The sequence below is a fragment of the Mus musculus genome, chromosome 8 (genome assembly GCF_000001635.26).
Source record: "Mus musculus strain C57BL/6J chromosome 8, GRCm38.p6 C57BL/6J".
In the NCBI taxonomy this organism is placed as follows: domain Eukaryota; kingdom Metazoa; phylum Chordata; class Mammalia; order Rodentia; family Muridae; genus Mus; species Mus musculus.
The window spans coordinates 57,331,433-57,356,959 of NC_000074.6; the positions used below are offsets into that span (position 1 = coordinate 57,331,433).

General features: G+C 46.3%; 2 long non-coding RNA genes across 4 annotated transcripts, besides 1 other annotated feature; one reads left to right on the forward strand and one right to left on the reverse strand.

The window, feature by feature from the left end:
- Positions 1-258: 258 nt before the first annotated feature.
- Gm34030 lies at positions 259-3,708 on the reverse strand. Of its 3 annotated transcripts, none has more exons than XR_378998.4 (4): positions 2,956-3,708; positions 1,325-1,416; positions 1,069-1,122; positions 259-598 (listed from the first exon to the last, which is right to left on the reverse strand). It is a non-coding gene; the product is annotated as a predicted gene, 34030 (long non-coding RNA). The 3 variants fall into 3 exon arrangements; XR_870446.3 differs by lacking the exon at positions 2,956-3,708 and adding an exon at positions 2,315-2,602; XR_870447.2 differs by lacking the exon at positions 2,956-3,708 and adding an exon at positions 2,190-2,307.
- Hdnr (Hand2 downstream lncRNA) lies at positions 1,003-23,148 on the forward strand. Its single transcript, NR_131041.1, has 3 exons — positions 1,003-1,201; positions 13,784-13,894; positions 22,507-23,148. It is a non-coding gene; the product is annotated as a Hand2 downstream lncRNA (long non-coding RNA).
- Positions 1,696-3,459: an enhancer, noted in NCBI's record as "VISTA enhancer mm1283". NCBI's record gives its function as "enhancer in: branchial arch[9/10]" and the evidence as "EXISTENCE:transgenic organism evidence [ECO:0001131][PMID:17130149]".
- Positions 23,149-25,527: the final 2,379 nt, after the last annotated feature.

Below are 25,527 nucleotides of genomic sequence, written 5' to 3' on the forward strand. Positions count from 1 at the left end.
TAAAGAAAAAACCCTGGAAACAAAAATCTAAGTTTGTAGTAGTAGTTGGGAAGGGAAACTAATGCGGTTTTAATGGGGGGTGGAGATGGTCAGACCGCCTGACCATCGCCTTCCCTTGAAAATCTGGTTTTCATATTCTCGCTCAGTAATCACCCAAAGCCATAACTGTCTCTGAAATTATTCATTAAAGTCATTTTCAGGGATTCTCACAGGATGACTCTTACGTTTATGATCTGAGAGCAATGACATCAGCCTCTGTCTTTTTTCCGCTTTTAATTAATGCTCTGGAAAGACAGGGTTGGGGGAGGTTGTGAGCCTGGGGAGGGGGCGGGAGGGGTGGAACTCTTAGGCCTCTCTGCTTTGGCGCGGTCAGCTGAGCGCCGGCGCGCAGACATCCTTTGATTAAGGAGGGTATTTCGAGGAGTGCAGGCTGTGCAGAAGATCACGGCTGTGCCCTGTGGTGCTGTCAGCAGTGACAGATCCCAGATGGGGCCCGCTACTGTATGGCAGATTGAGTTTCTCAACAGAAAACTCACCCTTCCTCCTAAACGTCTTCAAAAACCTTCTCCGGATACTCCATTCATCCAGGTCGTGTCGTCTGAAATAGAAACAGTCCAATCCCAAAGTTGGTTTTGTGTGCGTGTGTGTATGCTGGGTTTATCTCCACCACCATCCCCTCCCTTCCTCTTCTCTCTGCACTGTCTCTCCTTTGTGCATCTTGGACTCCTGAAGGCCACTCAGAGCATAGATGCGGTGAGTGGGGGGGCGGGGGGGAGTGTCCCTGTTTACCAGGCTCAGGGCACCAAGTGGTGGAACCAGCACTGAGGTCCCCCCACATGCACCCGGAAAGCAAGGCAATCCTGTGGGTAGAGAGATGCGGGCTAAGGCAGTGGGTCGCTAGGGGAATTCAAGGTGGACCCAATGAGTCACACACTCTGGAGAGGAAAAGCTGGGGGCGGGGAGGGCGGGAGATAAAGGAAGAAACTGAAGGCGCCTTGTCTCGACTCCAGCCAGCTTAGTTCTTTGGAGAAGCAGTGTGGAGTCCTAAAAAAGGAGGCTGAGTCTTACCGTTGAGGTCGGTGCCGGTAGAGAATGGGAGGGAGTCTGCAGGAGCCAAGCACCCTAAAGAAGAGGAAGAGAGCACGTTGCTGAGATTTGAACAGCGACCTGAGAGGTCAGACTGGACCCAGGCCTCCTCAAGGTGAGAGGGGACGACGGGTGGAAGCCCAAGTTTCTACACAATACTCCCCCAGCAAATCGTATTGTAGAAATAGGAACTTATTGCAAACTGTTCTTTAAAAGTAGTTTCAGAAATGTTCCAAACCTTTGCTCTGCAGAAGCAACGGAGATGGAGATTCTTCCCTTTTCCCGGCCCTTCGGTCCTTCTCCGGAAGAGCTACTCTGGCCAGCTCTGGGCTAGGGGCAGTGGCCGAAGAGAAGGGGAAAGTAAGGTTGAGAGCACTGGATTCGAGCCCAGCAGAGAGCGGTTTCTAGGCCCCACCCACCCTCCCCCCAAGGTTTTCTTAAAAGTGAATCTTGGCGTGGTTTTTGCAGACCAAACATCAGAAACCCGGGAGAGGAATCTAGAGAGTGCATTTTGTTCTGTTTTGCTTTAATAATAAGTAGTGTGCCTTGTTAAACACCCTATTACCCCCGCCCCCTTCTCCCACAACCTCTCTGGAGAAGAGTCTTTCCGGAGCGCCTAGAAACCTAAAAATAACACGCCACGCTGAAGGTCCGGAGAAGCCACCGGCCACCTCTACAGAGTGGGGATGCTGCCCGTGAAAGGTCATCACTTTCTTCACCCCGACAACCTGACAACAAAGCCCAAGCAGTTGATCCTTTCCTTCCTTTGAGCCCAGGATCCAAGCCCGAAATAGATGGGGAGGCCCCAACCCTACAGCCATGAGGAAAAAGTGGTTCCTCGGTGACCACCGTGGCCACCGTGGCCACCGTGACTATCTTTCGAGTTAGAGCCTTTGGTCAAGTCTAGATGTCACACTTTAAATGCCTTCCAATGTTCCCCTTCTCGAGTCTAATTTTTGCAAAGAAATGAGATGGGACCATCAGACTCTGCCTATGTTGCTGCCATCTGGTGTGCGAGCAGTCTCCAGCTTGTGCTCCAGCTTGTGCTGAGAAGCACGGCTGCAGTACCTTAGGGGTAAACCTATGATGCCAACCCCACTCACCTCCGCCAATGTAAGTTCTTCCTCCCCTCCCCTGACAATTCCAGCCTCGATTATCGGGTTAAAAAAAATCGAAAAAACTCTTTATATAAAAACAAAACACGCTGAATTTCAAAACGACCGCTCACCTCCTCTACAAGACAGCTTTTGTTTTCTTTGGCCGTGGTGGATGAAAGGAGTTTATTTTGATTTTGTTTTCTTGTACCCACATGTCTTGTAAAAAGGTTCCTGTGCACGGGCCTGCCTCCCCCACCCCATGACCGCGGGGGCCTTGCTTCCAGACTTCGGTCCCCACCACTTGGGTTTTAAGCCCTCGCCTGGAGCCGAGGTGTAATTGTGACCCGCCCTAGCTCCGATCCTCCCGGGGATGTGGTTGGCCTGGCCAGACTGAGGCCGGGACCTCCCAAGTGGCGGCCTAGGCTCTCGAGAGCTTCGAAGTCCGTGCCTCGCAGCCTCCTCCCCCTTTCTTTCCTCTGCGGACCTTGCTAGCTTTTTCTCTTGGCTCTGTACTTTGCTCACCTCCCAGCTCAGAAAGGGTAAATCTTTTCTCTCTTTCTGTTTGCTTTATTTTTGTTTCTTTCCCCTGTCAGGCATCTTATTAGGGCTCGCTTAGTCGCCTTCTCATTGAAACCCCAGGTCCAGAGAAGCTAACAACCTTGATGGAAATCTGGGGCAAAGAACTGGGAGCCTCTAGCCGGCCCCCTCCGCGCCGCGGCGCAGTCGGATCCCGGAGCGCTTCTGCATAGCGTCAGCGCGCCGGGTAATTTACCTTTCCTGCGCGTCTGTCAATATGACTAATTTCCACCCGGGTCAAAAAGCCTTTCTCCGGCAGTCCATCTTGGAGCGCTCTCTTAACGCGGTAGACGGGGGTGGTTGTTTTGTTTCCACCCTAGAAATAAATACTCTTGGGGCGTCTCTGCCCGGGCAACCCTGAGAGGAGCAGGCGAATATACACCATGTCAATTAAAAGCAGTTTGCCTTGAACTACGAACTGTGATTGGGTTTCAACGACAGCGACTTGCTGGCCTTTTTAATACACATTACCTAACTCGTCCTTGATTCCAACGCTTTCTTTAGAAACATATTTTTTTTCCCAAGAAGAAAGTAATTATTGCTCCAATTCTTCTCCATTGGGTGCAATTCCCTAGTGAAACAGGGTCACAATTCAGGGTGTGTTTTAAACATCGGATATGATTGCTAATCTGACCTAGACTATATATCATCCAGGCGATGTTTTACAATAATTTTTAAACTGCTACCGACCTCTAACTGCGAACCCGTGCTGTGGAGGCCTCCAATGGAAGGCTGGATGATTCTCCAGTGACAGACTCAGGCTTCTACAGGCTGAAACAAAGGAATGGGAGACAAGGACACTCATAGTTGGGGACACCCACTTAGGTCCCTTCAGCTCTGAAATATTTTACTTCACTGATACAGGTGTAACTGGGACTGAAAAGTCTTCAACAGTAAGAACACAACTAATAAAATTTAACAATTTAACAAACTTGAACACACACACACACACACACACACACACACACACACACACGACTTGGGGAATTTCAGGAGAACCTGAAAACTAGGAAGGGAGGCCTCTGCCAGGAGAGGTGGCACACCCTGCACCAGGATGCTACCTAGTTGCTACCTAGTGCTCAAACTACAAGCATTCCTTAACCATCACACCTGTCTCTGGTGATATCTCTCTCTCTCTCTCTCTCTCTCTCTCTCTCTCTTTCTCTCTCTCTCTCTCTCTGTCTCACACACACACACACACACACACACACACACACCTTTCCCTCTCTCATCTGCTGGAGCATTTATAGCCTAATGAAAGTATATCCTTTAGGAAAAAGACTGTCTATAAAACGTGAAATATGGAGAACCCGATAGGATAGTCCCACCCAGGGTCTGGCCTGATCCTGGAGGGATTTTTTTTTTAAGCACACACACCCTGTATTCTTCTGTTGCTTTCATAATCGCGCTGTTACTTTTACCAAAGTATGAAAAAAGATTAGTGACCTCTGTTTACTCCCCGTGGGAGGGGATTTCAGCCTGAAGACTTATCTTTATTTGTAGGGAAGGCATTCTTTAGTGGGGAAAGGAGTTTTTTCATCATCCTTTGTCATCTTTGAAAAGCCCTGGCACCATATGTTCCAACAGCTGGGGAAAACCAAGAGCTCCCTCAATTCCCCCTTCCTTCCCTTCCTACCTCAACTGCTCCCCTCTATTGCTACCTTTTGGGATCTCAGACACATACATTCTCCTGATCACTGTATGAAATTCCTCCCAGTGTCCTCTAGAAATCATGTAAGCACCTGTTTTGTGGGGGAAAAAACAACCCAATTTTATGTCTGGGACAGGATCTACTGATTTACAGAAATGGACAGAGCAGGAGTTTATTCCCTGTTTGTTTGTTTTTTTCCCCCGCGTACTGTATCTTTAACTAGGACGGTTTCTTTTTAAGTCCCTTTCATTTTGCAGTTTGACCTTTGCCACTAGAGCAGTTCAGGTTGTTTACTAGCCAGGACTATACAACATGAAAAACTTTTGGAGACATAAACATCAGAGTGAGCTGCAGGGCCAGTGTCCTTAGCAGAGTGGGTTTGTTTATTTGCATGCTCTTGAGGACCACAGCAGTTCTAAATTAAAATATCTTGGGCATGGGCGCACTCTTTAATTACCTGGAAGTAATGAAAGTGAATGGTTATCCAGTCCCAAGCATTTAGTTGGTTCCTTTGATTTCGGAATTTCACCCTTAGTTTTGACGGCTTTTATTCTTCTTTTTAAAAATTTAGCTTTGAGCCAGGCATGGTGAGAAGCCTACAATCCAAGCACATGAAAAGTGGATTCAGGAGAATTCCCAAAGGTTGCCTGTCAGGTCACAGCAAGTTCCAGACCAGCCAGGACTGTATAGCAAAGCGCTGTCTCTGAACACACACACACACACACACACACACACACACACACACACACACACACACACACACACACACATTTAGAGCATTATGTCTTCCTTCCCAAGAAGTAGTTGCCCAACTTTTACCCCTTCAGAGTTCTGGCAGAGAGGTAAAGTGTGCTGCCCATTCGGAGCGGTACAACTGGGTGCTGGTTCTCTGAGAGGAAGCCCTTTCTAAGGCAAGGCTCTTCAAAAACATTTTTTTTCATTACAAAACATCTGTTAAAGACTGTCTTTCCAGTTATATTGTACTCGAATTATAGGCTTCTCACCGTGCCTGACTCAAACCTAAATTTTAATGTAGTCTTTCCCTGTGGCACTAAAGACTCGCAATCCTTCAAGCCTGCCCTCCCAGTATCTTAACTGGAGCTGCAAGTGGCTTTAAACAGGCTGGTCCCCTGTTTGGAGACATCAGAGATTATGCATTTTTGTCCCATCTAAAAAATTTTTTTCTCATAAAAGTAGCATTTTTCTGGTCAGATTTTCAATTTAGAACCCATTAAACAAACAAACAAACAGACGTGTGTTATATGTTTTTAGTTCCTAGAGTCTACTCAGATAACAACTAGTCTTCAGTATATGATAAGTGCCAAATATGCTACTGTATGTCCCCAGGAGATGTCCTTACTTGATTTTGTTGGTTTGTACAGAAAGGATCCACCCCAGTGATCCAGATTGACTGTGATCTAAACTTACATTTCTCCTATGACTATCTCCCATGTGCTGGGATTGCATTTCTGCACAATCTTAGCAGATACATTTAATGAAATCCATTTAATATGTGAGATGCATTTAATGAAAAGGCATGATGTTCTTGTGCATCAAAAACATATACAAGATACGCAGGCAAAAATTCTTTCCGGCTATTTTTTTCCACCATTGTTCATTGCTTGTGAATCTTCTCTGAGATTTCTAATACATGGAGGAGCCAAAAAGAGTGTCATTTCTATGGTTCTAGCACTGAAAAATCTCCCTCCTCAGCTAATGGAAGTAGATGGGGGTGGAGGAGATCTTTGGAGGCTTGGAAGAGGCTCACAGAAAATACAGTCTAGTCATGGTATCAGATTATATCTGGATTGTAATCTAAATTTTACAGCGCAAGGGTATATGCAGAACAATTGATCACACACCATGTTGGACTGTCTTTGCTCTGTGAGTGGTGCTAAACAGCAAGGAAAGAGAGACAGGCACAACGAGAAAGACAGAGACTGTTAAAGCCTGTCTAGAGTTGTGGACATGGCTTTTTGTATTTTAGTGTGGCCCTCTCTCCAACTCAAATGAATTTTGTTTTGGGGTTGTTTTGGGTGCTTAGGATTAAGTCTCAGGCCTTGCACAAGCTGAGTATTCCCTTTCCCAACAATCTATCCCTTCATCCCTCCAAATTGGAAACAGCTAAATTGCTACACATCAAATAAGCCATGAATAAATTCTCTCTTATTATAAAAGAGTTTTTACAATGTTCTCATCTGCAGTTAATTTGCACAGGTTATAAATGGGTAGGCAAAGGATTAGATGATACATATTCACTATAAAATAATCAAGATAAATTCAGCAATGTAATAACCAGGCAAACTTTCAGGAGTTTTACTATTTACAACTTAACAGAAGTTGATGAGCTAGAATGATCAGTAGTAAGGGTGGTAAAGTCCTGGCCCAGTGTGCCTGAGTCCCTGCATCGCCAGGGACATCTAGCCCCATACACACAACACTTGAAAGGAAGATAAAGCAGAGGTGATTAGTTTTTATTAAAAGTAAGGAAAATGCTCTTGTCTCTCTTAAGGTCCTCTTTTGCAGAACAACATTTTCATCTACATCTATGTGGTCTTGGGAAAAGTTTAAGGGTCTTAGCTCCTGAATCTAACCTAGATGGTGGCTTATCTTTACTGTTGTCTAGTTGAGAGATGGAGATGAAGACATATTTTTTGAGAGAGAGAGAGAGAGAGAGAGAGAGAGAGAGAGAGAGAGAGAGAGAGAGAGAGAGAGAGAAAAGCACGTCACGGGTAGAAAACATTGCAAGAGATGAAGTTGTCCTGTATCCTGGATGTGGTTTGACTTTCAGTACTGCATCAGAATTATAGTGAAGTTGACTCCAGCCCTTGCCCTTCTTCATTGGACCATCTTCTACACGTTGATATTGGAAACAGTTTCAGTCCGTGGGAAGATTTTAGCCATGGAGGGAGGGGGCTGCTAAGTATCTACCCATTTAATAGTAACAAAAATGTGTCTGTTTTCACTTTGGACTGTCCCCCAACCCTGCCTAACAAAAGCACACAGAATTAATAACAACAAAGGTTTGTGTTTCCTTTAGGTTTTTAGGTTTTTGCCTGTTGCTCTTAGGGATCCAGGGGCAGAGTTTTGCCTTAGGTGCTGAAGGTAAGCTATCTAGTAAAGTGGACTGGATTTCAGATCATGTATTGTGTCCAACTGATGCCTTGGTGGGACCAAAGGGCATTTGGTGGTGAAAGGGACCCCAAACCTTCTGCCCCCTGAAGCCCCAAAGCTGTTCATCAGACTAGATGCCAAAGAACCATGTCACTCTAATTAACGTGTATGTTGGCCAGCATCTTGGCCAGTTTTATGAGGTTTCACTGGCAGGGTCAGAGGGTCTGATGCTAGTCTTCTCATGAGGATTAAGGATTCTAATGAATCATGTGACTGTGACTAGACCTGGATGACAGCTGTCCTTAGGAGACTTACTTACCCACCCCCACCCTCAGGCTTTACACCCTGGAGGTCTCTCTTTCTAGTCCCAGAAGGGAGGTCTGGTCTTTAAGGACCAACCAAAGAGGATGCTCTCCAAATTTGTTCTCTTCTGCATCTTGGCACAGACTGTTACAAATGTTATATATACACAAAAGTATATTGTACATTTCTGAACACCTGCACTTCTGTGCATATATACATATAGACTACAGAAGAAAAGAATTAAATTCAGCGGTAGGTGTGGACTTGCAGATTTCATCTGGTCTAGCCACATCTATCCATATGATAGGTTTGAAGATGGTCCTAGTTCTAGACCATCAAGTCTCATTAATTAGTGGAGATGAGAGTGGTGGGTTCCTCTTCCTTCTGTGGGTAGTTATTTCCAGGGAACTCTTGTTTATTAAAGATAAATAAAAAGGATGTTTCAACAGGAACTGTTTTAAGGGGGAGGCAGAACAGAGAATTAGGTGGGAAGATGGAAATGCAGTAGGGGTCAGATGACTGAGCATCCCTATCTCCACCATTTCCTGAACTCTTTATTCTCTTCCAAGACAGCTGCTGGAGCCTGTTGCTTTTTCACACCACAGATACTTCATGCTGCCTAATATTCTACCGAGCCAGCCTAGGGGACTTGGATCTGTCTCGCCTGGGGCTAAGAGAATAGTTTCTCTAAGAAGAAAACAGTTCTAATTCAAAGATGCTGGATCTGGCTTCCTTTAAAGCCTGAAGTCGCTGAAGTGGCCATAGAACTATGGGGTCCAGAGGACTGCCAGTCTCAGCCAGCCTTTAGGCTGGAGAGAGGCTGTGGGCCTGCTTGGGGACTAAAATGGATGAATAAGAAACCTGTAAGAAATGTAAACAGATGGAATGGCAAGGAGGAGAGCGCTGGAGATTGTTCAGGTGTGAGCTGAGGTTTCTGAGTTTGTACTGGGGATGCCTTTGCACACAGTGAGGTGCCCCCTCCCTAAGTGGCTCTTGTTTTGCACAAACAGCCCCACCCTGCGCACACACTGTGGGTCTCAGTAGGGACTGAGGGTGTAGGTGCTCAGGTTTTGGGGGTGGTGGTGAAGGGGCACTCAGAATCAACAAGACAGGGCGGGGAAAATCAAAATCAACCAAGGAACCAGCCTTCCATTTCTGAAAAGCCGCGCTCTGGCCCCCGTGCTTCAGTTCTGAAATACGAATAAATGGAGTCAGATCCCGTACTACACTCCGGGGACAGAGTTTTAATGTAAACGTAAAATATGCTTGTAATAATCACTTGTGGGCCCTGAAGCGCCACTAGAATGAATCTCTGTTTAATTATAGGGCATGAGAGGAGTATTACCAGCTAATTAAACCCCATCCTATTTGTAATTCCCCCTCTGCTGCTACCGACTTTTAAATGCGAAATTGCTCTTTCTTTTTAATGTTCTTACATATGAAATTTTAAAAACACGAATGAACTGAAGCGAGAAACAGGGTGAAAGGGGGCGGGGCAGAAAGGAAGAAAGAAGGAAAAGAGCCCCAGGCCCTGGTCCAGAGTCAAATGGGCATCCAAAAGAACACAGGCCTGGCCTTCAGCCGGGGGCTGCGAGAAGCAGCTTCCTCTGGATTCTACTGGGTTTCTACTTCCGCTCTTTTCCAGGAGGAATTCCACCCGGCTCTGGGGCGTGCGTCCGACAAGCCCCTAGGGGGAGAAAGGAGAAGGGTGAAGGCCGGGCTAGTAGTCGCTGCCCGCTGGGCAGCATCTGGAGGCCCGTGCGGGATGCAGGCGAGGGGGATGGAGCGGCGCCGCTGGAGGAAGTGAGTTCACCCCAGAGGGAAGGGGAGGAAGGAGCCTGGGCCGTGCGCGTGAGTATGGGGGAAAGAAGTTGCGAGCTCCGGTCCTGAGGCCTCGGCTCTCCCAGGAGGCCGGTTTGCCGGGGACGCGGTTGCTGAGGCCTTTGGTCCTTCGTGCTCCCTGAGAGCGGGAGCACAAGGTGTGACTTTGGAGCTTCAGGCCTCGGGATGGAAGTTGGAGGTCAGCAAAGCACAGTCGGTTTCTGGCCTACCCAAGCGAGCGAGCGTTCGTTTCTGAGTCTGATTCTGATTCTCCTTGCGCATTCCCTATCACGCCCTCGCTGTTTTTCTCCTATAGCTTCGGTTTGTTGATCGTTAGAACGTGGAGTTATTTGCACTAGAAAGCCAATGACTTTTGAATAGTGACTGAATACTTGTTAAGATAGAATAACATGCTGTGGGAGCCGTTGTCAAACCTGGTGCTAGCTGTACCATCTGCAAGCACCTGTATCATGGCCTGGGTGCTGCGATGCAGCCTGATGAAGTCCTGTGCTTCTAAGAAGGACTTCAAACTGGTGGGGAAAGAAGCCAGCTGGGAGAACAACAGCGCCTGTCTCTTCCCTCACTTCCTCAACTGAATGTGGAGGAGTTGTCTCCAGGCTCTTGCTCACATGGTTGTCTGGACAGAGGCAGGGATGCCCAGGGATGCGAAACGGTTGAGAATAATCTCGCACTGCATCTATGTGCTCTTCTGCACGGGGGTGGGGGTGGGGTGGGGAGGAAGGGGTTGTGTCTTTATTTCCCCATCCCCCAAGTCGGGGGTGGGGTGGGAGGAAATCGCACCTCTCAAGGTTTGTTGAGAAGGTGAGAGGTCTGGCTCCCTCTATTGCCTGAGGTAGGACTTGCTGAGGCCCAAGGTAGGAAAACCAGAACCCCTCTAAGTGTATTGGAGGTAGAGATATTATTGTCAGAATTTGGGGGAGCCTTTGTCTACAGGGCACTGCCTAGGCAGCTAGGTTTGAGTGCTCTAGATCTAGGGTTGAAACTTTTTCATCAGTTTAGTGTCTTGGCCTTCCACTCGGCTTTCAACTCCACCTCTTGAGGAAGCCCCCACATACTTTTTCTCGGGCCCTTGCTGGGTTGACAGGCTTTTTAACAGGATAAAATATTGTTTTCATCTTTTATATACATTCACGCATAAGATGCAGTTGAGGAGTACAGGAAGCAGGGCTTTGCTTCCAGCTGTCACATGGGTCCCCATCTGCCACTAGAGTGCTCAGAGTGCTCACCTCTCTTCCTTTCTCTCCCCTTCCACCCCCACCCCCACCCCCACCCCCACCGCCACCGCCACCCCCACCGCCGCCTTTCCTCTGCCTTCCTGTTCACAACTCCTGGAGCACCACAAAGGGGCTTAGGGATTCTGGTCCCTTCAGGCTAACCAGAGCCCCCCCACCCCCGCCTGCTTGGAAACGCTCCATTTTCCCACAGTATTTCACGTCCATATTACTTTTCACACCCTGTTAGGCAATAATGGCACGGAACCTGCTAAATACTCCCATGCACCAAGCCAGGCCCCCCACAGCACGCCAGATCCCGAGAAGCGTTCTTGCAGCCTTGAAGACTGTTGCTTTCTTCTCTCCTCCTCAGACTGACCACCCTGCCCCTGCTTAATAAAGTGCTGGGCACACAGGTCTAGTGAAAGTCTTTTTTAAAGGGGGGGGGGTAGGAATGCTTAGCCATTGAAAGACAGGGCTCGGGGACAGGTGTGGCTTCTCTTACAAGCTGACATCAGATTGGTGACTTGAAATAATGACAACGCTTGCTTTGGCATGAGCAAAGCCCTGGATTCTCTCCCCAACAGCAATAAATACAGAAATAAACAAAGAGGGCCATTTCCTTGTTCAGGGCATGGAACCTAAACCTCGTTAGTAACAGCTTGTGGACACCCTTTCTCTTCATGGGCACCAGGCCCAGTGGGTAGCACTTGGGCACTAAGGGATTCTGAAGGCACAGAATGCAGTGTCCCCCATCCCTTATTCTGGTTCTTATCTGCTATAACTAGGGGGGAGAAATAGTTATTTAGATCATCTATGGCAGTGGCATTCTGAAAGCCTAGCTATGGTGCCTATAGGGCTGGAATGAAACGCTATACACCTCGGTACTAGCCCTCACCTTCTCAGGAAACTGCTGAGTCTGCCATCTTAGTAGGTCTGGAGGCCTTTGGGTTTCAATGGAAGGATTTCAGGGAAGTCAGTGCTCCTTTGCAGCTCCTCCACAACCCCACCTCAGTTCCTCCATCTGGAGGAGTAATAAAGTCTGCCCACCCCCGACCTTCAGGACATAGAGGAAAGGAACTAACTTTTAATGAGTGCCTATTAAGTGCCAAACATTTTACAGGCTCTTGTTGTTTAATCTTCACAAGCTATGGGGAGGACATTTCTAAATGCTTTATGCCCAAAAGGACTTGGTGGCAGTACAAAAAGAACAGCCCTAGCTAGAGTATGTGCATCCAAAGAAAACTCCCAGATTCCTAGGACAGGATGGTTTTCAAAGTACTGTAGTCTGGGCTAGATCTCCTGGTCACAGAGAGAGGAACTTGAAATATCTCCCATGAGTATCTTCTGCATGCTCCCTGCGTGATGGAAATCCTGTCCTAGGACTTTTTGAAGACTTTTGTGACACATTTTAAACCGCAGTCCCCACATGCCGAATGGCAGAGTCATTTACTCAGATCTCTCATCAACCAGAGGAACCCAGAGTCTAATGGCTCCCCAGAGAGCTACTTCTTTCCTCCTCACCATTTCACTACGGTTGAAAATGATAGAAACTCAAATTGGACTTGAGTTTCTGCTCCTGACGATTAAACTGAGTCCAAAGCTCCCTTTTCAGCCTGGGGGCAGGAACATCTCAAAACTGGAGAGGTCCGTAAGGCAATTAACTTGGCTCTAATGTACAAATGCTACCTTAACATTTTTGTCTTTGTTTTTCACTTGTAAGGGCCAGGAGTTTGTCCAGTAAACAGAAGGGATTGCCTACTTCAAACTGGGAGAGAGCAGAGTGTGGGATTCTGGGAAAGAAGCCCTAGGAGGGGCTCTTCTCAGACGTGGTTATCTGCAGATTGGCTTGGCAGTCCACATGCAGTAGCTGCTTCAACACATCACAGACATCTTTCTTATCTAAAGAGGGGATCTGTGCAGATAGTGCTGTTAGGTCCTGCGTGTGAGGAGTCTGTGGAATGTAGAAGGTCTGACACAGAACTTTGAAAGCTAGAAAGGAAAGCAAGTGTATTTCTGCCTTCAGGGAGAGGGAGGCCTTGTGACCTGGAATTTCTTGAAGGAAGTTATTTCCTCTTTTTTTTCCATCCCTACGAAGATATGGTCTCTGGACAGATCTGCACTCTCTAACCATCAACAGCCACTTTGGGGGTTCCTGAAACGAGAATTCATGTAGCCCATGTTGGTTATAGGAATGAAGATGGTTGGGGAGTGGTGTGTGTGTGTGTGTGTGTGTGTGTGTGTGTGTGTGTGTGTGTGTGTGTTGAGGCATGCACTACCACAATGGCCAGCCCCACTCCCTTTCTTCACATTCCTGATGCCCGATATTGAGGAAAACAAAAACAAAAAAGAAGAAGGGAAAGGTGGAGAGCAAATGAGGGACTGGGGAGAGGAACCTACTCTCCTATTCTTCTGTTAAGTCAGACATGAATCCCGAAAGCCAGATTCAACCAGATTAAGCCATCTTTTTCCTTTTGTGTATAAAAGCTCTGTGTGTGTGTGTGTGTGTGTGTGTGTGTGTGTGTGTGTGTGTGTAATTTGCAACTAAGTCTCTGAGCTCTAGTCATTCCTGTAGCACTAAGCCAAACCTGGAGGAGGCTAAATGAGTGCTTATTTAATGGGACTTTATAATCACACGAGGCTATATTAATTCATTTTATAGTTTCTATGGAAAGAAGAGAGAAGATGGTGATTAATTTTCCTCAACTCACAAATACGGATTCTCTAGCTCAACGGTGACATTAGGCTAACTGGCAGGCAGGTGGGCGTGTAGTTCAGGAAGGTTCTCTTTATCATCTGTGGCGGCCTCGGCTACTTCCTGGAAGTGTTGACTACGCAGGCTGAAGACTCAAAGCCCTGAAACTGGAAGATGCTAATTTAAACTCTATCTTCCCTCCTCTCAGATTGGCTTCCCATGGGACCTGCAACTGTCTGGAAACAAAAAAAGAAGCCTACCAAAAGGGGAAATTTAAAGGAGAGCAAGAAACCATGAAGAGAGAGCCGAAAACGCGAAAGTAAAGAGTTGCCCAACTTATTTAAAAGCATGCGTAATTTTGCCCGGGAGTTTCCGCAGCGTACTCTAACTTTTCTCCGCCTGCTTCCTTGGACCCAATTTTCTTGTTCTTATTCTGGAAGGTTTTTTTGTTTGTTTGTTTGTTTGTTTTTTGTTTGTTTGTTTTTTAACTTGACTTTACTTTGCCTGGGAACTGCACGTTTGCATACTCCTGCAGGCTCTCTACCCTTGGCAATGGACAGAGAATAGCATCCGGGCGGGAGGCTTGGCTGGGAAAGAAAGCCCTGGCGTCACCCGCGGGTTCAGTCTAGGCACTCCCCTCAGAGTACCGCAGGAGCAGGCAGAGCCACTGGCCTATACAACCTCTGGGCTGCTGGCTACTGGGGTGATCTGGGCCAGCGTGATCTTATTGAATTTACTAATGACCAGAGAGATTTCTTAAGCCAAGTCCCCAGAGAACGAATCCAAAATGAGTAAAACAGTTGCCACTCCAGGCTCTGGCCAAGGTTGGGAATCACAGCTCCTTCTCTGGCCTCCTCCAGTTGGAGCACGAGGTGAGCTCACTGGTGGGCTCCGCTCTCGGGGGGGGGGGGGGGGGGGGTTGTGGTCTGCGCTGCAGCATACTGTTGAAGACACTTCTGGTATGTTTCTGGAAACATATTACTGAGGTTTGTCTTTCTTTCTTTCTTTCTTCCTTCCTTTCTTTCTTTCTTTTTTTTTCTTCTGCAACAGACTTAGTGTAAATCTTTACTAATAATAGTACTGTCCTAAAAGCTGTCAGGAGTGTGGACAGATTCGCGCCATTCTTGTAAAACTGATAACTTCTTTGAGAGTCGCTCATCCCACTGAGCGGCTATGGATGGATGCCGGTGGGGTTGGGTCTTAGCTTCTGGACTGACTTGTGGATTCCTTGTCTATTTCACAAAACAGCAACACCAAAGTGCTGCCTCTTGACCACCTATTCTCACCCCTGTTCAGTTTTTTTTTTTCAAGTCTTCAGATAAAATTCGGTATTAGGGTGTGGCCTGCTAGACCCACAGTTCTCCCTGACTCCCTCGCCCCTCGGGCCCTCGACTATGAATTATAGTCCTTCCCTGGTACCACACTAACTCAAAATGCTTCCAAATGCATTTCCCAATCTTACTAGGTAAGGTTTGATCTTCGAAGAAGTCCACGTTCTGGTGCCCCACCACAGGGTGGTCCATGGGAGTTAGGTGCGCGGATGGATTCCTCTTCTCTGCCTTCTCTGCCTTCCAGGACAGTTGCAAATCCATAACTAGGAAATCTGAGATTAAGAGAGGTCTGGAGTTGAGCTGGCCAAAGGAATCAAGTGGTGGCACATGCAGATGTTGTCCCCCACCCCACCTCCACCCCCACTCCCAGGATCCCAGGTCTGCACTGAGAAACACAGGCTAAGTGGTGACCCCTAGATCAGAACTGAGCCTCTCTGTCCTCAGCCCTCCTGGAAGAGTTCAAAGACACAGGTATTGTGCTCTTTAAACGTGCGCTGCTTCATAAGGCACCCCTCTTTGAACGCCAGGCCTCCTTTTCATTTTTTTTTTCTCTTCCTAAGGAAAGTAAACATCTTGTTTGTATTTCCATAGTGGTCAGACCCTAATTATGCATGATTCCAGCAACAAGGCTGCTGCAGCCGGAAGGCGCCGGCCTAGGAAGCCGCCTGGAACTTCACATAGATGATTTTTTTTTCCATTTTAAACTTTAGACAGTTTGCGGAGGGTTGGGAACCATATAGGCTGAAGGTTAGAAAGGGAACAGCCAGGATTTATTTGGGGAGGGGGGTAGTTGTCTGAGAAGACAACCACCAGTAAGCTTGCCACTGCCCCTGTAGGCAAACACAGTGTCAGCCTCAAGGACTTAGGTCCACATCTGGTCAGTACCACCATTCAATCAGGACTCCCCTAAGCTTGTAAGAGAGTGAGGAAAGGAACCCGGCAACCGAACATGGAAAACATCTTCTTGGTCATGTGAACTTTATTGCAAATCAGGAAGTTATCTAACAGCTGCCCGAACTTCTGATTCCAAGGCTCCAAATGTTGACTGCTTCCCATACCTTCCCACACCTTCCGGTGCGCTGCCTGCCAACTTGGGGATTTTCAGATCTCCTCTTCTCTTCCCAGCTTCTGCCCACATCTGGCTGGTTGCATTTGGAGATGATTTTCCTTCTTTCAATTCTCCAGACCACAGCTCCCATGCTTACCTGAGCTGATGGTTTCCCTGTCCATCCTCCAGGAGGAGAATTCCAAGTCTCCTGCACAGAAAGCCAGGTTGAGGAGGGGTCAGAAGGAGGAAGCCATGCTAATGAGGAAGCCTAAGCACACACACAGTACACGCATTCTCTGTACACCTTTGATTCATTCCAGGAAAAAAAATCACAGAAAAAAATAAATTGAGTGGGTGCCTGAGCCAGACTCATGCACTGGGAAACGGACCTTGTTTCCCTAAAAGGCCTGACAAAGACCTGCACACACAGTAGCTGCAGTGATGATCCTTATAGCCTTGGCCATGGGACTTCTGGGGAAGAAGGGACAATTGTTATTGTTGAGGGAACAGAAGCAGAGGCCCACGAGGACCCACCAATTTTTGTGCAGTTCATTTCCTGGCCTCATAAGAGACCTGAGAGCATCTCAAGAGGACCCTCTCCCACCTTCCACTAGATATCTCCCCAAACCCCAGTCCCCCTAAGTAACTCACACCTAGCATGGAAGGAGCCTGCTCTAGCTGACTGGTTTAGCTGGCAGGACATTACTATGACCACTGTGTGGATTTCTGGACCCCAAAAGGTCAGAGGGAGCAGGGCCAGTTGGAGCCAAGTCCAAGCATAATCCAAGCATAATCCAGATGTCTAAGAACAGGGACATCTCCAGAGGCCCGTGTGTAGAAAACCCATTCATCTTGGGTCCAGTGAATTTACTCTGTGGAAAGACAGTCTAAGATATGCCCCAGCGAGGAAGGGAGCAGCTACAGGAAGGCTGACACAGTCTCCTGGCTGCACAGCTCCCTGAGCTGTGGAGTTTCTTCTGAATTAAAGGATGTTCTGGTGTGGTCCACCTGGACAGTGTTGTGCCACATGACTTGTGCCACCAAGCCCTTTGAAAACAAACTCCTTTACTTTGAGTGATAATCCAACCTCACTTACCCTAAGCAGGATGGCCACACAGCCCGGAAGTGCTTGCTGAGACCCGGAAGCACCTGGAGCTGGCCACTCTCCTCTTTAGGAGACCTTGGCCATCCCAGTGTGTAAAGCCTCAAGTCACCTGGGACCAGTATTATGTGTTTGTGATCCTCGCTCCTCTTGTCCCACCCACCTCTGGAATATACACCCGCTGAGGGATGGAAATCTCAAGACAGCAAATGGAGCTAGTCCTTCGTTTTACTTAAGCTATTTTGGTCTGCCCTGCGGTGGGGCAGGAGACAAATGATACTTTATAATAGGAGCCTGATAACTAAAATCTCATCATAGATTATAGAATAGATGTACTAGAAGGATCTTCGGATGTGATCATAATTCCACACATAATAACGCAGTCACCTGTACTCCCTCCCGCTGTGTGTATCTCCGCGGGGTGGGGGACTCCCAGTGATCAGGGGTGAGTGCGCGTGGGGGTACAGAGGCTGGGGCGCACCCCTCAGCTCTCTGGGGAACCGGGCTTGCGGGGCGCCTAGCTGGCCCTGTGACCCGCCCGCTGTTGTAAGAAAAATGTTTCAGATTCAACCTGAGCTTCTTTTCGTAGCACAGGAAACATCTGGGAAGTTTTCCCCCAGCGTTTGGAAAAGTACTTACTTCTCAACTTGGCTCTAAGACAAACCTGGGTCTGAAGAGGGTGCACAGGGGTTGGCAACCCTGCCTGGGTACAAACTGGGGATCTAACTGGTGGCAGACACTTGGGTGAAGGACGAATTAAACTCTTAGTCCCGCGTCTGCGCCTTCTGGCCTCATTGTTTTAACGTCTGTACTACTTAGCCACAGTTTGAGAAAGAATAATGCCTTTACATTCAGAAAAACTTCAAAGACCTGGGCTTGCTCAATATGGAGCGCACATGGTAGTCTCCGAAGGCCTTGTCTGCCAAAACATGTTTCTCAGTATTTTTCTCTTTTCTTCCGATCTCCCACCCCCCACTTTTTTTCCTCCCCCAGATGGGAGGGAACCACAGGCTCAGGTTACCTAGGGCGGTTTGCCTTCAAGTGAGGCAGCTAGGGCTATCCTAAAGCATCTCGGGAACAAAATCTCAACTAGGAAGGGACTTTGAGGATGAACGGTCTCCCCAGACAAGATGGAGAGATTGTAAGTTGACCAGAACCCAGAAGGGACTGTGACAGAGTGAGCGCATCATCAGATTTATAGATGCTAAAACACAGTGCCCTTTTCCTGCGGATGCACACTTTTCTGTTGGTAACTACTTTTAAAAATAAGGTTAAGATACACTGGCTGCTCTCTTCCCCTTAGCTCATGGCTCTCCGTGTAGAAAGTGTTTCCTATTTATCCAGTGAACTAACCAAATAAAGACAACCATCTGTTAATACACTTTTCAATTTTTGTCTAAGCAATATCAGTTCGAAACTTTTTTGAAACTATTATCTAGATAGCTACCCCAACTTACTTACTTACTTCTTTTCTCCCCTCCTTCCTCTCTTTCTTCCTTCCTAAGTTATCCAGCAGAGAGAAGCAGATGGTTGGCTAGAAGTTCAGGTAAATTGCTTCAGGAATTCGGTCAAGGAAAATCCCAAAACAATATGATTCATTAAACTGATGTGCTTCGACTTCTGACTTTTCTTGCAGATGCTAAGACCCCCTCCAAAAGGCAAAGGTATTTTTGTCCAGGGCACATAGCTAGAGTGGAGCTGGAAACAGCCTCCTTCCCAGACTGACTGTGAGCAGGGCTCACCATCCCACAGCAGCAGCCTGGTGGGAGACATCAGATAGCTTCCTCTTCTTTAGCCTCTTCTATTAAATGGACTCCTTTCAACACCTCTGGGGGGAAAAATGATCTCAGGATATTATCCTTCGGCGAATTTACATGCAGAGTTAGTATTAGAGGCAGGGGTGGGTTCTTAGGACTCCCATTTTAAAGAAGATTCATGCTGTCGCCAGGACATGCAGCCTTTTCTAACACAATATTGATGGTGGTGGGGAAGGAACCACAGCACACATGGAGCTGATTAACCACGAATCTTATCAAATCTTCCAGCTCTCTAGCGGCATATAAGATATACACAGGGCCAGCAGGCCAATTATCATGCCAGCACTCACAAAACCTGTACTTCAGACCTGGCTTCGCCACCGACCTATTGCATTCAATAGCCAGCCACTTTCTACAGTTTCAGTCTCTCTAGATATAAGTATGCATGTATGCAAATTCACATATAAAATATATATGCACTTAAACATAAATATTAATTTTCCATCTAGATGAACTCTTTGGCCCACAAACTCAACTTCTCTCCCCATTTTCTTTGTTATTGTATTTATCAATATTTAATAAACCTCATGCTCACATCTGGCGGAAGGTGGAGCTTCTTAGGTGAAGAATTGAGAACAACAGGATCCATGGAAGAGTTTTAGGGGGCTTTAGCCCCTTTATCCCACAGATGAGATGCAGGGCCCAAAGAGGCTTCCTCAGGTCACCCAGCTGGAAATCCCAGGTTGGCTTCCTACACAGTATCACATTCTTTCCAGAAATTTATTACAGAAATGGGGCCTACTAGTCTCTGCTGTAAGCTTGTGTCAGCACAGGTCACATCTCTGTCTACCTCTACCTGCCACTCCAATAATCTGCAGGCCTTACATGGCTTTCTATTTCATGTTATAAATAATAGATGCAGAAGGTAATGGTTTTAGATTCAGGAGCATGAACTTAGAGCAGAAGTCAACCAGTGCTTTCTGCTTGGGATCCTCTTCTTCTTCTTCTTCTTCTTCTTCTTCTTCTTCTTCTTCTTCTTCTTCTTCTTCTTCTTCTTCTTCTTCTTCTTCTTCTTCTCCTCCTTCTCCTTCTCCTTCTCCTCCTCCTCCTCCTCCTCCTCCTCCTCCTCCTCCTTCTCCTTCTTTCTTCTTCTTCTTCCACCTCCTCCTCCTTCTTCCTCTTCCTCTTCTCCTTCTTCCTCCTTTTTCTTCTCCCTCTCTCTGTTTCATTTTGAGACAGTGTTTCACTGTATAAATCAGGCTGACTTGGAACTCACAGATATCCTCTCCCTCCTGGAGTACTGGATTAAGGATGTGTGCTAGAATTCTATTTCTTTAAACTAACTCTGCTTGTAATTTGAGACCTTTGAACAAAGTAATGGGTTCCCTAGTGAGAAGTACAGTAGCAAATCTGTTTGGTTTTTTTTTTTTTTTTTTAATACTGAAGTCTAAGGTAAGATAGATGAAAATCATTAGTCAAGTCAAATAAGGAGGGAAATTAAGTAAAACACCATTCATATAGTATTCAACTGACCCTTCTCAACACACAGTCAACTCCCAAATTACCCACTGGGGTGGGTAGCAATCAGAGGAGCTAACAAGGTTGACTCACCATAAGGATGATGTTATAAAGCTCCCTTGCTTGTGTTGGGGGACTATCTTCCCTTAGAGCATGGTTTAAGGAACTGTCTTCCAGCTTCCTCTTTCCTACTCACCTTGTCCTCATTGGCCTTTACTAAGCAGGATTGATGGTGCTTGGCTGAAATCCAAACTGACTCAAGGAACAGTTGGGATGTATAGAGGACCAGGTACCTTCCCTGCTCTGAAGTTCTTTTCCTTTAGTCACCCATGTGGATGACTTGGGAGCTGAAAGGACCCTAAGCAGGACCAGGTTTCAGGGAATCGCTTCATCAGAGAGCAGAAACGAAATGGGAATGAGTTGCCCAATCTCAAGAGCCATTGCCAGATGTTGTCCTAGAATGACAGATATTAAAAGCCCAGCTATTAGGAGGGCAGACTACTTGCTTACACTGGCCATAGAGGAACTTACTGGCAAAAGGATGAGAGCAAAACTCAGTATCACTTAGCTTTGCTTGGTTCCTCTGGCCTCTGAGTACATCTTGCCTTTCTCTGGTATCTCTTGCCTCTGTGTGCATTTGCCTTTCATACTTCCCTCCTGCATCAGACTTTATTCTGTTACAAGATTCAGCCCGCCTCTCCTCAAAATCCTATGATAAGACTCAGGGGTGTGTCATTTTTCAAGGAAAGTTTCTTGAGGGTAGTAGAATATATCTTTTTTCTTTATTTAGTGCCAGATACTGAATAGGTATCCATCAAATGCTTGCTGGATATGGTGACACTCAGTGTTAAGTAACTTTAGTTTACCATCGACATTTGAAGGAAGAGATTTTTCTGAGCACTGTTTTTCCTGTGTGTAAAGTGTGTGTGAGACTGACAACAGCCCCTAATATTGTGAGCAATAAATGAAAGCTGAATGCAGAAGTCTTTGTTAACTGATTAACGATGTATGGGTGATATTATGATGACTGCAGATGCACATTTCCCTTGTGTGTGTACATCATCAGACCTGCATATTATTTACACGTGCACGTGTGTGGGGTGTGTGTGTGTGTGTGTGTGTGTGTGTGTGTGTGTTATTTCTAGCACTGTACATTGGGTTGGAAAAAACAACTTCCAACGGTTTTCTCTAAGTTCTACCATTTTAAAAGGAAGCAGGCCAAAAAAAAAAAAAAAAAAAAAAAAGCACACAATAATAACTCTTTTTCTCCTTTTCTTGGTGGTAAGGGTTGACGCCAGGGTCCGGGGCCCTAGATAAAGGTGTCTCTACCATTTTAGCCATAGTTCTGTGAAACTGTTCAATCCACCTGCTTAAAACACAAACTGCTAATTCACGAGCCACTAGACGGTTACCATAAAGATCAGTTACCATTTCTCTATGACTTATTAAACCTTCTTGCTATAATAGTATCGTCGAAGGGGAGGGATCTAGCTTTTCATTTAAATTCCTCATTAGTCTCTTGGAGCAATTAAAGAAAACATTATTCCCTTTACATGCGTGAATTAATAAGGTACCAGGTTGTCCGGTAGAGCGGGGGATTCCTTTAGCCTGATTCCTTGCCACAATGGCAAGTGAGTGGTAAGTAGCCATGGAGATCCTAACCTCGGGATGCCCTTTTTTCTGTCCCCTCTTGGCTCCGCAGAATGGTGTAGAAGTTCTGTGCTCTGTGGCGCTTTACTGACTATAATGCTTTAAGTACCACAGTTAGCTCTGTGGGTGGGTGGGGGTTGAGGGCTGAGGAGGTAGCTCTCCAGCAGCCTGACGTTCCTCGTGCACCGGTCGGGGTCGTTGGATTAAGGGGTCGGTCTGCCAGAGCCGACTTTGTGGGGAGGAGAGAATGAAGAGCGCCCCAGCTGATCCTTGGTCTCCTGGTGGCACTGGGAAGGAGCCAGCCTGCCCTTTACCGCCTCCTCTACCTCCCGCCTTGTGTTCTTCTTTAAAAAGCCAGATGGCGCCATCTCTCAAGTCGTTCAGTAGCGGAGGGCTCCAGGGCTGGCTGGCTTAGAGAGAGCTAGGGGGCGGGTGGACCCTCACGGCTGGGGCGGGAGCTTTCTGCCCGCCTCTGCAGACACCAGTTGGCTTTTCTCTTTTTTCTTCTCCCACACCCCTCGCAAGATGCCGACAAGCCCAAAGGAAAGCGGAGTGTCCTGTGTGCCACATGGAACTCGGGGAAAGGAAATGATTAAAGCCGTGAGGTTTCCTGGCTCTTCGTGGTGTTTACGGTGGGTTTTGATTTGGGAAGAGAGCAGGAGAGGTTATGGCCGGTTGCCATCTGCCAGCGTCCTCAATCTGCCTGGGCTACAGATGACATAGGGGCGGGTGGGCACGTGCGCTCTGTGTGCACATTCCGAGTGTGTGCAGGAGCGTGTCTCGGAGTGTCTTGTGTGGTGGCCTACCTGGCAATACATGCATGGTTAAAAAGAAGAGATCTTCCAGCTTCAAGAGGAGGGGTTTCAGGTTCTTTCAGACATCTGAGGGGCTGCATCTTTCTAAAGTGCACACGTTTCTTTTTCAAACACTATTTAAAAATTTTTGTAATGTTTCCAGTCTTTGCATACTGTAAATGGACAGGAATAGGACAGAAACCCCATCATTAAACACTTACATTGATTTAAATCAAATTCCACTAAGTGAAAATGCTTGTTGAAATTTGGAAAATATTTTTTAATGTAATAATGACATTTGGACATTGCAACTATAGACAATAATCATCAAATCTGAAATTAAGATAAATTTAATAAAAGTGATTTTTAAATGCATTGGAATGTTGTGGGAATAGAGTTGGCGTATGGTCTATAGCTATCTTAGGATTTTAATTTAAATGACAGAAAGACATACACCAACACATAAAGTACTCAGCAACATTAATAAGGACATGTGTTGTTGATTTTTTTAAAAAAAATAATGCTGGTCATATGTTTATATTGCAATGTACACTTTGGAGCAATGTCTTTCTTCCTTTCTTTCTTTTTTAGAGCAGTGGTTTTTAAACCACGGGTTGTCAACTATTTGTTCATCTTGAAACCAATACTGTGGGGGAGAAATAGCTGGTGTCAGAAAGTTTGCAAAAGATCCTGGTGTCTTAACAGCTGCTGGTAGAATGGCTGAGGGCCATAGTGAGTACTTCAGAGGCTTGGTGACTGATGCGAGGGTGAAGACTCTTCCACTGCTTTTACAGCCCCTCTGCTCTGGTGCTGAGAAGCAGGTACTATTCCCATTGCTCAAACCCCAAGGCGCTGATTAAAACACATCTAACACTTTTCTAGGAGTTGCCCTTCTAGACTTGACCTTGGGAATGGCAGCCATCTCCCTGTTGAGAGCATTCCAGATGCTGAGGTTGCCTAGCTGAGCTAACACTCAACTTGGGTGTGGCCTCTGTGTCTCCCTCTTACCCTGCAAATGTATGAAGCAAATGGCTTGAGATTTCTGTACCATTCTGTCAGTCAGGAGGAAAGGAGAGTCCCATATCTTGGTCAAGAGGAACCTGCCCACAAACTCCATTTTAGGTTTCCTAGTGTTCTGACTTGAGGAATATGCGGATTTTCCCCCTGCTACCAATCTAGAAGGCACCACTGCTAATAATCTAGTGTTCCAGAAATGCATTTTCCCTTGTAGCATATGCTTTTAGGCTTTAGAAGGTGCCAGAATCACCTAAATGGCTGGGGACTGGTCAGTGGGCACAATAGATAAAGGAGTTTCCATCTAGTCTAATGATCTCTTCCATCTCTGTGATTTACTTCATGACGTGGCAGGCACACACCCTCCCCACAAACTAAATAAGTGTTATAAACAAAACAACAAAACAAAGACAAAAACAAAACCGCAGTCCTCATTTCTGATCCAGCAGGTCTGAGGCAGAGTTTAAGAACCTGAATTTCTTATAACTTCCCAAGTGATGCGAAGGCTGGTCCAGGGAATAGACTTTCAGAACCATTGCCATATATCCTCTTAAGAAGGTGTGAAATGGAAGGTGATTGACAGGGCAGGGTGAAAGTGTCCCTGAATCCTTCCACACTCACCTCATGCTAAAGCTAACAGCAAGTCTTGCATACTGAAAAACTTCAGTGGAGGGGAGTGATGGCTTACAGAGGGATTTGGGTACAGTAGAATTTTATCACTTTATACATCTAAAGGATCGTGCCAGGAATATAAATCTTCACACATCATAAACTGTTCATTTTTGTCTTGTGTTTAGTCTTGCATATTTTAAAGCCTAGGGGGAGAGTCAAATCAAGATAGTTCAATGAAAACTTAACCAATGGCAATTCTTTTATATAAAGATAATGTTTACCACTGTGCTGCAAAGGGACAGATATACTCTGTATTAAATGGGAGCTGTGGGCTGAACTTGAATGTCACTGACTCTGCCAAGATGGTCCTGGCTCCCAAGGCCTGGCTCCTGTGGCTTCCTAGTGCTGGGCTCTGGCTGCTGAGCCTCAAAGGCAAATGGGGTTGTTGTGAAATGCGCTGTTCTTAATGAAGCTTTTCTTGAACCTGAAGCATGCGAGGCAATTACTCTCAAAGTGAGATGAGAAATTCGTCCGTTGAAAAGTTGTTGACCTTTCCAGGATTACTTTTAAAAGAACCGATTTGTTTTATTTGACACTCTGGGTATTATTTAATAAAACGCAACAGCCTCAAAAATTATCCTGTTTGTTTCATGTTCAGCAGCCTGGACTATCTACACTAAGTCCCTGAAATGAGCATCATTACTGGCGAAATATTGTTGCAAAAATTGGCATGGACTATTTTGAAGTGTCAGACTTCCAGGCGCTATTTCAGAGCTGGCAAGAGTCAAAGGCTTTTTATTGATTTAATGACGTTCCTTTTCCCTTATTGTCCCCATAATCACCTGCTTTATGAACTGTGGTTAGGGTCGATGTTGCAACTGGTAATTTTCTTAGAACCCAAATTCATTTATATATTTTCTGTCTTTTGATTTCCATCATTTCTTGGAATTGTTAGTGGATGGAACAAAAAAGAGAATACATTATAAACAATTCAAACAAACCCAAAACAAAATTCCTTGGACCCTTTACAGATCCCGCACATGCAAATATCTGTGGCTCTGCATTCCAACAGCATCGAGCAGGGAATGCATTCTCCACATTAACCTCTTTCTTCCCCAAGCAGTGC